The following is a 14,878-nucleotide window of genomic DNA, read 5'->3' as shown; positions in this document are numbered from 1 at the left end:
CTATGTTGTGGAGGCAGCCAACACTGCTTTTGGGTCACGAGTTGGCTCACAAAACAATCTTAACAAGCAATTGCTTGTATGAGATGATTGGTGGAAGAAACAGTTCAGGTCTGGATTAAAACAAAGATCAGCAATGAAGGAGAAGAGAGGAGGATAAGGAAGGCTGTGAAAAATTCATTTTCCATTTGCAGCATTTTAAAGAACTACTAAATGTCATCTTATTTATTATTATTATTTTTTAAAGTTTTTAACCTTTGTATATGAAAGCTAGAAGAGAATAAATGATGGTTTTCAAATTTTTTTCATATATATATATATATTGAAAGATGAGGTGGTAGTTTTATAATTATTTAGAAAAACTAAAAAATAAAAATAAAAATAAAAATTGTATTTTCACAACGTAAAATACCTTTAAAACATTCCAACTAACTAATGATGCAAATATTAAAAGGTAGCTGTTTTGTGTTTGAACTCTTTATTTTTGGGAATTGACTTATCAAATCTTTTCAATGATGGTTCTCTTGAGATTATGGTAAGAAAGAAATCTAACCGAGAGTTGGAGGGGACTTCTCCTTTGATAAGAGCATTGATATTGGATTATTACTTGTTGATGTGTCAATTGTGTCTGGTTAACATTCCTCAATTGGCATGTAAACCTATATGACCTTGATCAACCTTAGCTTATTCTATTATTCCTAAGGAGACTTCTCTTGGCGTACTACTGTCTTCCACTCTTCTAGGGTTGGTGTCCAACCTTAATTTTTTTCTCCTCAGCTCTAATTGTTAACTTTTTATAGTTGAGAGTTAAATTTACTATTCTTTATCTCCAATACTAAAACGTCAAAAGTTGATGTAATGTCATTTACATGTGAAATACTAGGTGTTATAGGCTATGATGACATGGGCTCACATGACAGGGCCTTAACACTATTGACACAATGAGACCACGTGGGTCCATGTCACTATGAGCCCATGACGCATAGCATTACTCCATTTACATTTATTTATATTTTGACCCGTCCATGTGTTACCAAATAGTGCTGTCATCTGGAGGTAACAACCGTTCATCCAATTTAAAAAATTAATCAGTAAATATTGTCATATTTAAGTGGTAATTTCAAATTTTTACTCTTTTGCTTTACTATTTATTTAAAATAGAGATGTGCATAGTTATTACAATTCATAGTCACGAATTTATATATACCTATCATAAATAAATGGGTTAAGACACACCTATAAAATGTAGAGTTAGATAAAAAATAAAATGAGTGTACCGTTTTGATCTTTTAATCATTTAACTTTTTAGCCCATCAACCATTTATTAATTGACTGTTCATACAAGGACGCCTTGTGGCATGCCTTAAGAATTTCTTTTCCTTCTTTTATCAAAACCATTTTTCTAACACTATGAGCAAATACCAACTTAGCTAGGCCTAAATTGTATTGGGGAATGGATACTTGTTTTGGCAATCTTAACTCCCACTCCAAATTCTTCTTTCAAGTTCACAATTTTAATTGTGGTGTTAGGAGTCCATTCAAGGATTACACTAATTTCCTTAATATGATTAAGAAGTTTAGTACTAAGTATTCACCTATTTGATTTAATCAAAGTAACTTAATTCTTTTCTTGATTTGTGTTTTTTACACTGTCTAAATTCGCTTAGCTTCTCACTTATTATTAAGATGTGCATAACCTAATCTAGACTGGTCAAATATAAAGGTAGTGAAGTAATACTCTATTTTTTGGAAATGCCTTAGATTTGAATTTGTTTATAGTTGGACAAAATGTAGTACAAATTATATTGAATTTTATACAAATCAACTCAAATTCAAATTCAAAATCTGAAATCCATGCTCCTAAAAGTAGAGTTAGATTAGCTTCCTCTAGCCATTATGTTCATTGGCCAATATGCATCTGAATGTACTAATTCTAGTATGCTTATAACCCTTTCACCATGCATTGGAAGGGTGATGTGGCCATCTTCCTTCTAAAACAACATGAGTTAGGTAAGTGTTTATGATGATTTTTTTCTAATTGATATTTTCCGGTCAACTTGTTAATCCTATCTTTATTGATGCGACAAAATCTTATGTTTAAAGTAGGATCACCATTGTATCTTGGTCTGAGTCTACTCTCATCCTTAAATTAATTATTTTTTCCATCCAACCACAAGATATATTGTCCATCTACCAATATGACAAAAGCCCAATAAAACATTTTTATTTGATAAAATAGGACATTTATTTTTATCAAAAGCAAATAAAAAAAACCTTCCATCAAAAAACATGGAATGGATATAACAATTCTAATAACATTTGGAACATAAAAAATGATTGCATAAAGCACAAGTAGGTTTCTTATAGCTAACACAAGAACTCTTGCTCCATTTTCCACTTTAAGGTGACCTCACAACCATTTAATTTTCTACTTTCCTTCTAGACCCATACAGGGTTGCAAATATTAAAAAACTCATATTAGAGTTTAAGTCCTAATTAATATGTTTGTTTCTATGACAAACAAGCTATTTGAAATGTCTTTTATTAAGGTTGTGGACAATTCCTTTTATGATGCTTATCTTTGATGTGTTTAATTTCTATACAAGTTTTGTCATACTTTCACTTTTATTTTTATGCAAGTTTGTGTTTAATTTTATTATTTATTAGAGTTTTGATTTATTTTGTTTATTTTTTGTTTAGGAATAAATAAATTAAAGGAGTTATGGGATAAGGAGGAAACTGACCTATTCAAATTCAAATTCCCTTCATCAAGAGTTCTTTTCAAACTCAAATTCCTCTCTCGAATTTTCTAAAACACCTTTCAGTATTTGGAACATAACTTTTGCTAGAGAACTCCCAAAAGGACGATCTGGGTATCTACGGAAATTTAAGAAAAAATTCCACAACTTTCGTGTTGAAGATTTTCAAAGATGGGAAGATCTCAATAGAGAGAATCGCACATCAATACGGCAGCAGAAAAGGAGGGGATTTGGAGAATCTTGTTTTGGGGAGATAAGAAAGGAGGATCACCAAAGCTTTATAAAAGGAGGGGATTCGAAGCTGGAAGGAAGATGAGGATTTTCCTCACCATTATAAAGGAATTTGAAGTTTGGAAAAAGAAGAAGAAGAGAGAGGTCGAATTGGAGTTGTTGACGATTGAGATTCTCGATCTACATACAGTTTCCTTTTTAATTCTTTCATCTTCTCTTTGTACAATTCTCGAATTATTATGGGTTGTTTTGATTCTATTATGAGCTAATTGCTATTTCTAAGGCTATGATGTAACCTCTCCAAGACAATTCCGAATCTTATTTCTATGTGATCATAATTTTATCATTCCTTTTGAGTATACATCAATGAGTTTAATGCTTTCATTTATCTAGCCAATAATTGAGTGATTTGTTGTGCATGTTAATTCGAGAGATGATGCATGTAGTTTAGCTTCGTATGATGTATGCCATGAATTGAACGAAAGACAGAAATGTACCAATGTGATTTGTGCAGCTTTTATGTAAAATATTATTAATCTTAATGTACTCACATGCTTTTAAATTCACATAAACATATCGCGGGTTATCGTATGTTGGGTAATTCTAATTCTACTCAAGAGAGCGTCTTAGATAAGTTCGAATATTTTGCCGTCAATTAGGATGATAATTGATTGATTGTATGATTAGGATTTGGGATTGGATTGGTTAGGTGAGTCAGATGCCTTAGTGTTTTCTTCTTGGGTGAAATCTTCTTCTTTTTAAGTATTTAGTTGATTTAATTTTATTTTTCAGATTCAAAATCCATGTTGAGGATATGACTCATATTCTGAGTGCAATGCATGTACTGGGGAAAGCACCGTGAAGCAAGGGACCAAGAGAAAGATGCAGTGTGCAGCCATGAGGGCAAACAGTCGACAGTTTGGGGTGTAACCGTCAATGGTTTCAGACAGTGCTATGAGGTGTTCTTCTCGGCTTCAAACCGTCAATGGTTTGGCCTAAACCGTTGACGTTTTCACTGGAGGACATTACGAATTTTTGAATTTGAGCTCAGTAGATTGGGCTAATTAGAGAGATTTCCTTCGAGGGATTGCTATAAAAGTGTTTTAGATCAACTATAGGTCTTCCGTATGCATTAGATGGTTATATAATGATTATTATGTAACCCTAGATGAGATTAGGCTTGTAAGCTTCATTGTTCATAGTGAAAACAACCACTGCTCCCATGGACGTAGGCAAATTTCTGAATTACATAAATTCTTGTGTTTTGATTGTTGCTTTCATTGATTCTCATTGTTAAGTAATTGCTAGGTTCGTATAGTTCATCATCGAGTGCTTGCTTGCTTCTTCCATTGATTGTTTGTGAGAGTTTGTAAGGTCTTCCGTTGCGCACACTCGACACAAACAATTGGTTTCAGAGGGCTGATTGTTTGTCACAACAATCGATATCAGATCCAAGTGATTGTTGGTGTGGTGAACAATAATTGGTATCAGACCTATTGGTTCTCAATGATTAAGATTTCTTCTGCAAGGTTCGAGGTTGGTAAGTTCGATGGAACGGCAAACTTCAGGCTGTGGCAGAGGAGGGGAAGGACTTGCTGGTGCAGCAAGGGATGGTGAAGGGTCTATACGGAAAGAAGTTAGAAAGCATGGACAACGCAAGTTGGAAGGAGCTAGAAGTAAAGAATGTGTCCACTATCAGGTTGTCTTACCAATAATGTGTTGTATCATGTCATGGATGAGGACTCACCGAGAGCGGTTTGGTTAAAACTGGAGTGCCAGTACATGTCCAAGTCATTGCCGAACAAGCCCTATCTTAAGCAAAAGTTGTATTGGTTTAAGATTGCAGAGGGTTTGGATTTGACTCGGCGCATCAACACATTTAATCCGATCATTAGTGATCTGGGGTGAGTTGATGTGAAGTTCGAGGAAGAGGACAAGGCGTTGATGCTGCTGAATTCCCTACCCACGTCGCCTACGTATGAGAATCTGGTTACAACGCTGACTTGGGAGAAAGAAACCCTAAAGTTGGAGGACATCATGAGTGCATTGTTGAGATTCGATCAAAGGAAGAAGGCTAGCAATGAGGGTTCACATGCTGAATGGATCGTGGTGAAGGGTAATCAGGATCATGGGAGAGGCAAGTACTAGAGTGGATCGAATGGTAATAAAATTCAGTCCAGGAGGAGGAATGACCTTCACTGTTTTAAGTGCGAGAAACTAGGGAACATAAAATCGGAATGTTCGGAGTGGGAGAAGGGAAGGCAAAAGCTCAACAGGGTTCGTCAAAATCTGCTAATGTAGTGGAAGAAGGGGACTTAGGGAGTAGTGATTGTTAGATGCTCTCTGTTTCATTAGGTTCATAACGCCTCACGGGTTATTGGATCCTATATTCGGGATGTTCTTTTCACATGACACCCAACAAAGCTTGGTTTACCACTTACAGATTGGTAAGTTCTGGTTCCCTTTTGATGTCAGAATGAGGGATATCAACATCAAGATGTATAACGATGTGGTAAGGATGTTGTGTGGTGTTGGAATTTGTGTGATCCTAAGAGAGGGGGGTGAATTGGGTTTTAAAACTTTTTGGCTAATTTAAACACTTACGTCAATTCACCACATATCATATCTCAATTTAATGTATATACGTGTATGTAAAATAATTTTAACAATTGAAAGCAAACATATATGTATGCAGTATATCTTATTTAAATCAAATATGTGTATGCAAATAATTATGTAAATAAGCATTCATACACATGCTGAAATTAAAGTGCAGGAATTTAAATAAGATAAAGAGAGAGAGCGACACAAGATTTGTTATCGAGGTTCGGCCAAACCAGCCTACGTCCTCACCTTGGAAATACCCCCAAGGATTCCACTAATCCTGCTCACTTAAATGGGCGGAGTAGAAGCCGTTACAACTTTTCCTTACGGGGTAAGGTAAACCCGAGCTCAATTACCAGGCTGAGTCCAATTGGTCTCCCTTACGGGGCGGAGACACCCCAGTTCAATTACCGGGTTGAAACGAACAAGTCTCCCTTACGAGGCAGAAACTTCCTAGTTCAATTTACGGGATGAACCTAACCGATACATTAAAACATTTTTTGTACATAATAATACTTCTGAAAATACAAGCGAAGTTGTAACATATAAACTTTACAATGCACTCTCTAATATGATATGATTTATGCTCAGTAAAGAAATAATGTTTTCTCAAAACAATATTTTGAATCTTTGAGAAATGATGTGTATGATAAAATACTTAAAGATGTGACCCTAATAAAATTTTCTCCCAAAAATATATTTCAATAAAAATATAGGAGAACCTAGGGTTTGCTCTTCAAATAATTTCTACACAAATAAAATATATGAATATGTATATAAGATAAATATGTTCTCCAATAAAGATTTTTGCACTAAAAGATTATTTGGAGAAGCTAAGATTTAAGCTTAAAGGGTATTTGTGCAATAAACACAATTAAAAACAAATTCCCAAATAAAATACTCTCTCAAAAATATTTCAAAGAAAGCAACAAAGAGAGTTGGAGAGATTAAAATATTTTGCCCCAAAGAAATGATTTTTGCAATAAAAAAAAAATTGTTTAGGGAAACTTTGATTAACAAGAAATTAGAGAGGATTTTAGAGTTAATCAAAATTTCTAATATAAGGTTATGAGGGGGCATTTATAGAGTTTGGAAAATTATGACCATTTGGGGACACACACGTCATTTTGAATTTGTTTAATTAAAAAATTAATCTCAATTAGTGCGGTAAAAACTCGGCAACTTGAGAGGTACGGTTGACCTAAGCACGGGTCAGTTGTGTGATGACCTGCCTAATTTCCACATTTTTTTTTTCAATACAATAAATACAATATCACAAAACTCGGCAAATCATATCAGAACATATAGCAGAAGCCTAAGTAACAGGAAACATACAATCATATACATCTCATTATACCATACATCACAATACCAGAGTTACTACAATCACTGTATATATATACACAACACTCAACCTAAAAGATATCTTAGGACCATTTCCACAAAATACAACCGACTTTATCAAAATACTTACCCTTCTGGTAGGGCAGATCTACCATACTAGATCAGCGGGGCTTTACCCACTCTCCTATCAGGGGCTTCTGAAATATTTATAAAATTTGGGATGAGACACCTCTTAGTAAGGGAAATAAACTAATACCAATGTGTGGCAACATAAGTATTCCGTGTTATACATATACCATACAGAACATATTCAATAATTGTTTTGTCAAATCTGGGAAAATATATATATCATCAAACATGGCAGAACATACTGCATTATCATAAACATATTTCATCTCATATAATAATAATAACACAAAAACATTCCTGGTAGGTTAGCTAGTTGTTGACATGTATTACCCCCACATGACTGGGTTGTGTGGCCCAAAGGCGGGACCTGACAATGGTTGGCCGACCACTACCAAGTCAAAAGTACAGTCTGTAAGTCTGATGGGTTTGCCAGACCTGATCCATACACCAGGGGCGCTCACACACTTCTTAAAAGCACATCGACCATCCAATCTCACACCACTCCGTACAGCGACGTTAACACAAATATCATGATCATGAAGACCATGGACACATAGCAACGGTACCGTGCAAATGCTAGCCTAGACCAAGCCAACCAAGTTCTAATACCATATAACATATATTGAAACTGTGATACATGGATATTTCATATCATTAGTTTTCACATCAATCATATCTGTTAGCCTTAGTGGCTACACCATCATTGTTTAATGTGTTTTGATGATATTAACCTATATGTTGTTCCTAGTGTTTTCCTATCTTTGCATATTATGTTTACTATAGGTACTCGTACATGAATTATTGGATTGAAGGCAAAGATCGGACCGAGTAGACATTAAGAAGGAAAGATCAAATGGACACGTACTCGGAATGACCCAAGCACAACCAAAGGAAGCTTAATTGGAGAATTATTTGTAATAAGGGTTGTGTGAGGTAGTACGTTTTGTAACTCTTGTGAGTGTGTTTCTTGCATGATTTCTGAGTAAGAGTTGAGTAAAGCACATGCATACTAGGACACATGAGTTTATAGGATCGCACTAAAGACATAAACACAAACTCACTTTTCATGACTTTCTAAGTTAAAACAAGAGTTTGTCAAATGAATCCTAAAACTCAAATATGTTTTCAAAGGGACAAGTTTTTAACATTCTAATTTTAAGAACGTTTTTATACTTAGTCCCGATTGTGTTAAAACAAGTTTAATGTCCTAAAGGTTCAAAGAAAGTCAAGTATATTCAATAAAGGACATACTAAGCATATAAGATATCGAAACAAGTTTTCAAATATGTTTTCATAAAACAAGATATCTTATATTTATGGGGAAACTCACTTGGACAAGTTTTAATCTTCATTAGACTCAATATATTTCATATACTTTTATCCAATAATGTTTTAAGTCATTAAAATGCTTTTTGACAAGGAAAAACAAAGCAATCGTCACTATCGTAGTGCAATCTTGAGTCCTGAACACCTTGCATTATTTTGGGCATAACTTTTTTTAGAAAAGTCTAAATGGGACGATATTGGTGTCCTTGAAAATCTAAGACAAAATTCCACAACTTTCATATTGGTTACTTTTTCTGATTTAGGGACCTCGTCGACGAAATTCAGATTTCGTCGACGAATTCTGGGCAGAAGCGCCCCAACGGGCGGAAAACGACTAGTTTGCCAAATAATGTATTTTTTCTTCCCCCCAGAGGTTAGTTAATGGCTCCTAAGGTTCTTGGGATATAAATACAAGCTTTTAGACTTGTATTAATATGGTTTTGAGCATTGTTGATCATATTTGTGAAAAATATCATTTTATCCAAAACCTAAGCACTTTGCCCTTTGCATTTTAGTTATTCTTCACAAGTGCTCAATCCTCTCTTGCTCACTTATCTAGTAAGATTCATTCCTTGAGAGAATAGAGTGAGGATTTGGTTATGTTTCATATTGGCTCATTTAAGGAGCATTAAATTGTATTTCCAATCTCTTGTAAGGTTCTTTGTGAACCATTGTTGTAAGGTTCTTTATGAACCGAAGCGAAGGCTCTTGGTGAGCGCGGTAGGGGTTTGTTCCCAAGTGTAGGGATTTGTTCTCAAGTTGTAAGGCTTCTCCGCCGGGGAAGGAGTATCTTTAGTAGATTGTGGAATCCTTGGCTTGGTGCTAAGGCGTGGACGTAGGCTTGGTGCCGAACCATGTAAAAATACCGGTGTTGTTCTTTCTTTCCCTTACACTCTTTATTTTATATTTTGTGCATGATTTATATTTATATTGCGATATAATTTCTTCTATCTTTCCAAGAGTTTTTATTTTGTAGAAAAATACGTATTCTGCGAAAAGAATCTATTCACCCTCCCTCTAGACTATATACTCCGGGTTGTGACTCCCAACAATATCATTTTGCATATAGACGTATATCATGAAAATCACCGGTAAGTCATAGCACAGCCCGTACGCTGGCAAATCACATCCATAGCTCGGCCCGTACGCCGGCACATCATATCATAGCATAGCCCGTACGCTAGCAAATCACATCCATAGCACAGCTCGTATGCCGACAAAATATATCCATAGCTCAGCCCGTACGCTGGTAAATCATACACATAGCACAACCCGTACGCTGGCAAAATATATAAAAATCTCGATCCGTACGCCGGTTTTCCATTATAAAATTCGTATCATTAACACATTCCCAGAAAACAGTATTTCATAACAATTTCTACTCATGCCACACTAACAGGTTTTCCGCATATTTAACATACCATCATTTTTAACAGTATTTTTCCAAATATAAATCATATATAAATATATTTATTTTCTTGAAATCAAATGTTAGAACAATATACATATTTTTCATAAAATTCTAATTTAGTTTATCCCCTTACCTGAATCTTGAAAAGCCCTTAAGAAAATCTATCTCGCACATGCAGGGTTTCCAACTCAACACCCTGGAAACAACATTCTCCAGAACTAAAGTTCAATATTTCTACGCGTATATCACTTTATACAACTACCAAATAACCAAATAGTGAGTATAAAGCCTTACCCTAGATTTGGGATGGTTTCCACTTCAGCCCCACCGACGATCCGCTCCGGCAGACTTGCAAAGAACTTTCCCAGAAGCGTCGTGGTGGCTTCAGATCATCGAATCGGAGGAAATCTAGCCCGAAATCAAAGAGAGAAGGAGGAGAGACCAAAGGGTAGGAGAGAGAAAAGATCTACGCAGAAAATTTCAGCTGAAAATGAACTTTAAGCCTATTTAAACTATGGCCTTTGTCGACGAGTCACGTTACCTCGTCGATGAGGTCAATACAAAATTCATCGACGAACTCTCCCCTTCATCGATGAAATTCAAAAACCCAAAAATCATGCCCTCGGTATTTCCTCGTCGACGAGCTCCTGTTATACCCTCGTCGACGAGTCCCTTGTATTCGTTCACGAGGAGCTAAAAATTCTTGGGATTTATCCTTTCCTAAATGCAATGTCGCGTTCGTCAACGAAGTCAACTGTCTCCTTCTGTTTCCGGTTTCTATTTCCTTTTCTTTTATTATTTAAATACTATTATTCTTCGGGTCGTTACAAGTCGACCATCCAATACAAAATTAATATTTTCAGGCTTGGCTCGGTTGACCAAGGAGTGGGTCGGTCGACCTAACAATAGATGATCTGAAACCCTTCGTGGGTTCGGTCGACCGTGACAAAAGGTCGGTTGTCAACTCAAGAGGTTTGGTCGGCCAAGCTGATTTTGAACTAATTTGGTCGGTCGACCTAGGGTGGTGGAAAAGTCATATTGGCACGACGGTCGATCGTGGACGCTTAGTTAAAAAATGTTCGATCGACGGAGCCAAATCAAACTTTTGACTTCTGGCCGGTCGGTTGACTGAGCTGATTTAAATGTCAATGGGTTAGTCGACCAGGACTTTTTAATTAACCAAAAAAATCCAACGTTGGTCAACCAAAGTCTTTGTCAAATTCATTTTAGTTCTAATCTTTTACCTTAATTTATTTTGAAAACTTGTGTGATTTAGGCAATTTTGAAAAAGGTTTTATGTAATAACCCCAAAAAGAGGTATAGAAGATTAGTGGAGTGATTCCAAAAAAAAAATAAAAATAAAAATAAAAATAAAAATAAAAATAAAAATAAAAATAAAAATAAAAATAATAATTAATCGAATTTTAAAAAATAAAAAAAATTAATTAAAATTTTTTTTTATTTTTATTAATAAAATATATTATTATTAATATTAATTAAATTTATTATTATTATTATTATTATTATTATTATTATTATTATTATTATAACATCCTTCTTTCAAGAATGATCCTGAAGGACGGAAAGATTTTTTTTTTTCTTTTGCAGGAAGCCTCCTACGCCAGAACCCCACTTCTTTTTTTTCTTCTTCTTTTCTTCTTTTCCTTTTCTTTTCTGTTACACGCAGTTCTTTCTCTCTCCTCTCATTTTCTTTCCCTCTCTCCTCGATTTCATGACGAATTTTGACCCGATCGAAAATCGGAAGATACCGCTGAGCTCCATTCTCCGTTGCCGTCATTTCTACTGGAGCGGATCAGTGGTAGGAGCGGCGCAGATGTATCTCCTGGGGTAAGCTAATTTCTCCTTTTTCTTTAATTTCTTGCAAATTATAAGTCCGATTGACGAACGGACACCACAACGAGAATCTAGGGATGATTCTCCATAAGTCTAGCGAAACGGAATTCTCCCGGGGTCGTCGTGGGCAAAACCCCAAATTTGGGATACGAGGTTATTAAGGGGCTTATTTTTAATTAATTAATATTAATTTATAAATTTTAAAATGTTGAGCATTTGGAGTTGAAGTAGAATTTTCTAAAATTTAGGGTCCGGGTGAGCGTCGCAAGTGTAATTTTAGGTCCCACGGGCATAATTTAGAAAATTAAATCAGGGTATCAAATATTGGTTTAAATGTTAATTTAGAGTACATGTGGCCTAGGGAAGGTTAGATGGGTAGTATTTTGGAGAAATGAATTAATTAATCTAAGAAAAATGCAAATTGCAGGAGTTGAATTTCGGACGCCAAGGGTGTAGGATTTGGGTCCTAACGAGGCTCTCACTAAGCCAGGTAAGGGGAATAAATTATAACAGTATTTTTAGAACTACTGTGTGAATTAATATGTGAAAATGAGCATATGGTATTTTTCCTGAAAGTTATTATGATATAAATATTAGATAAATTGTGTGGTATTTGAGTAATATTAAATTGTGATGCTTCGTAGTGTGAAATTAACATATTATGAGTATTAAATAAAAATTGTGTGGCACATGACATGTGTTGAAAAATGTGAAATATAATGATGTGTATTTTCTAAGAAAATATTGAAATGAGAATGATTGATGTGATATTTATACGTGAGTAAAAATTATTTGCATGAAAAATGAGTTTGTACAAATTACTGATATGAGTATTTTGGGGAATGTGGAAATATGTGAAAGATGATATATATTATTATGTGATGATGAAATGTGCACAGAAAATGATGAGAATATTTATATTAAATTGAATTGAGATATATTGAAATATGATTGATGATATGCCAATACCGCACAATAATTGCGAGTGGGTGGTATTCCTTTCCTACTGATGTCGTTGGGGAGGTATGCTCAGTTTGGAGACTGCGTATGTGTGTGAAGTTCCTACTGATGTCGTTGGGGAGGTATGCTTAGTATGGAGACTGTGTGTGTGTGTGTGTGAAGTTCCTACTGATGCCGTTTGGGAGGTATGCTCAGCAAGGAGATTGTGTGTATGAAGTTCCTACTAATGCTGTTGGGGAGGTATGCTCAGTATGGAAATTATGTTGTGAAGTTCCTATTGATGCCGTTGGGGAGGTATGCTCAGTATGGAAATTGTGTTGTGAGATTCTTACTGATGCTGTTGGGGTGGTATGCTTAGTATGGAAATCGTGAATGTATTGAGAAGTGGAATTATGTGATCTAATGTATGATGTATGTAATGAGTTAAAATGAGAAATGATTATGAAAAATGAAAGAGTGTGTGTTTTATAAAATAAATAATTGAGGCGAAGTGAAACCCTCGGCCTGAGGGCTTATCGAGTAAGGTGAGTGCCTTGATAGGTATCAGATGTGGTCATTCCTGGCAGCATAACGTGTTTGGACAGAGGGAAACTACCTGTATGTGCGGACAATCTTCCCTATTCTCAGGAACTTCGCGGGTAATCATGTGTGTTGGAAATCATTGAATTTGGGAAATGGTTTTAAAGCTTAAAAAAGTTTGTGTTGTATATCTATATGATTATGAGATTGTGAATATCAATTTATTTTCTTAGATGAAATGTTGTTTTGAAAAATAAAGCATGTTATAACTGAACTCATATGACCACTGTAAATAATTTATTCCTTCTCACTAAGATGTTTCTCACCCAAATTATCTAAATTTTTCAGGGAACAGAGACTAATCGGGTGATAGAGCTCCATGATAATAAGGAGTTGAAACCCTAATATACAAGGTGAGTTTTGGCTAGGGAGGTGTGATTCCCTAGAGTTGTATCGTTTTTGGGTATGAGATACTATTGTGTAAATATGTATGTTAGTACTTTGGGTATGGTATTTTGGATAATATAATTATACTGTCTTCCGCTGTTAGGTTGTAATAATGAAATGGTTTTTTTCCTGGTACCCAATGCGGGTTGGGTCGTATGAATGGTAGTAGAGTTGTTAACGTGACCGATTTGTGAGTGTTGTGAATGAAGAGTGAATATAAATTTATTTAGTTATTAGTGAAAAAAAAATTTTGTACGAAAAATCAAGGCGTCAAAGTTTGGTATCAGAGCCTAGGTTGCTAGGTTCTATAGTTTTTAGTAGACGGTGGAATACAATACCAGAGTATAAGAGTGGATTTTAAGAGAAATAGGAGATGGGTTGATTGAAATGTGAGTTAGTGATTGTTAGAGAATGAGGTGAGAATTTAGGATTCTATCTTGTGGCCTAGAGACCGGAGTATCGGGGTTGTTTCTGTGTTTTTCCTTGGGTGACGATTTCAGGAAAATCATGGATACTATTGCTGGGTCTTGCTTCTGAGTGGTAGGACTGAATCTTAAATGAGAATTAGGGATGTGGAGATAAATGGTCGTAGAAGGGTAATTGATAAATTATTGTGGTGTGTGGGTTGTGTGATAGTGATTGCATGCTGAGATTAGCTGTTTCCTTTGTAGGATGGATCCAGGGAATAGTAACACGAATGCAGGAGGTGATGGAGTAGGACTTTCCAGTATGGGTGGTGCAGACCCTAACGCAGTGTTGCGTAGCGTCACTCAGCAGGTGATGGCTAAGATGGCCAGGAGCTCGGGGGAGCGGAACTGCACGATTGAACAGTTCACGCGTATGCGACCCCCGTATTTTGCTGAAAGAGCAAACCCACTGGTAGCAGAGAACTGGGTTCATGAGATAGAGGACATACTGGCAGTCCTCTCATGTGGAGACGAGCAGAGGATGTTATTTGCCACATTTAAATTGACCTGGGAGGCAAAGTGCTAGTGGAGGTCAATGAGAGTACTAGAAGAGCAGAGACTGGATCCTATAGTGATGACATGGAGTCACTTTAGGGAGATTTTCTTCGAGCGGTACTTTCCCTCTACGGTCAGGAGTGCGAAGGCGTCATAGTTTTTGTATTTAACACAGGGGTCTATGACGGTGCAGCAGTACGCAGCAAGGTTTGTTGAGCTGTCCCGGTTCGCCTTGTATATGGTGCCAAATGAAGAGAGGAAGGTGAGAAAGTTTGAGAAGGGCTTGAGGTAGAACCTATATGAGTAGGTGGTAGGTTTCCGAGTTCAGACCTTTT

This window comes from Malania oleifera, chromosome 12 (genome assembly GCF_029873635.1).
Source record: "Malania oleifera isolate guangnan ecotype guangnan chromosome 12, ASM2987363v1, whole genome shotgun sequence".
Classification (NCBI taxonomy): Eukaryota; Viridiplantae; Streptophyta; class Magnoliopsida; order Santalales; family Ximeniaceae; genus Malania; species Malania oleifera.
Note: the sequence above shows the minus strand (reverse complement) of the source record.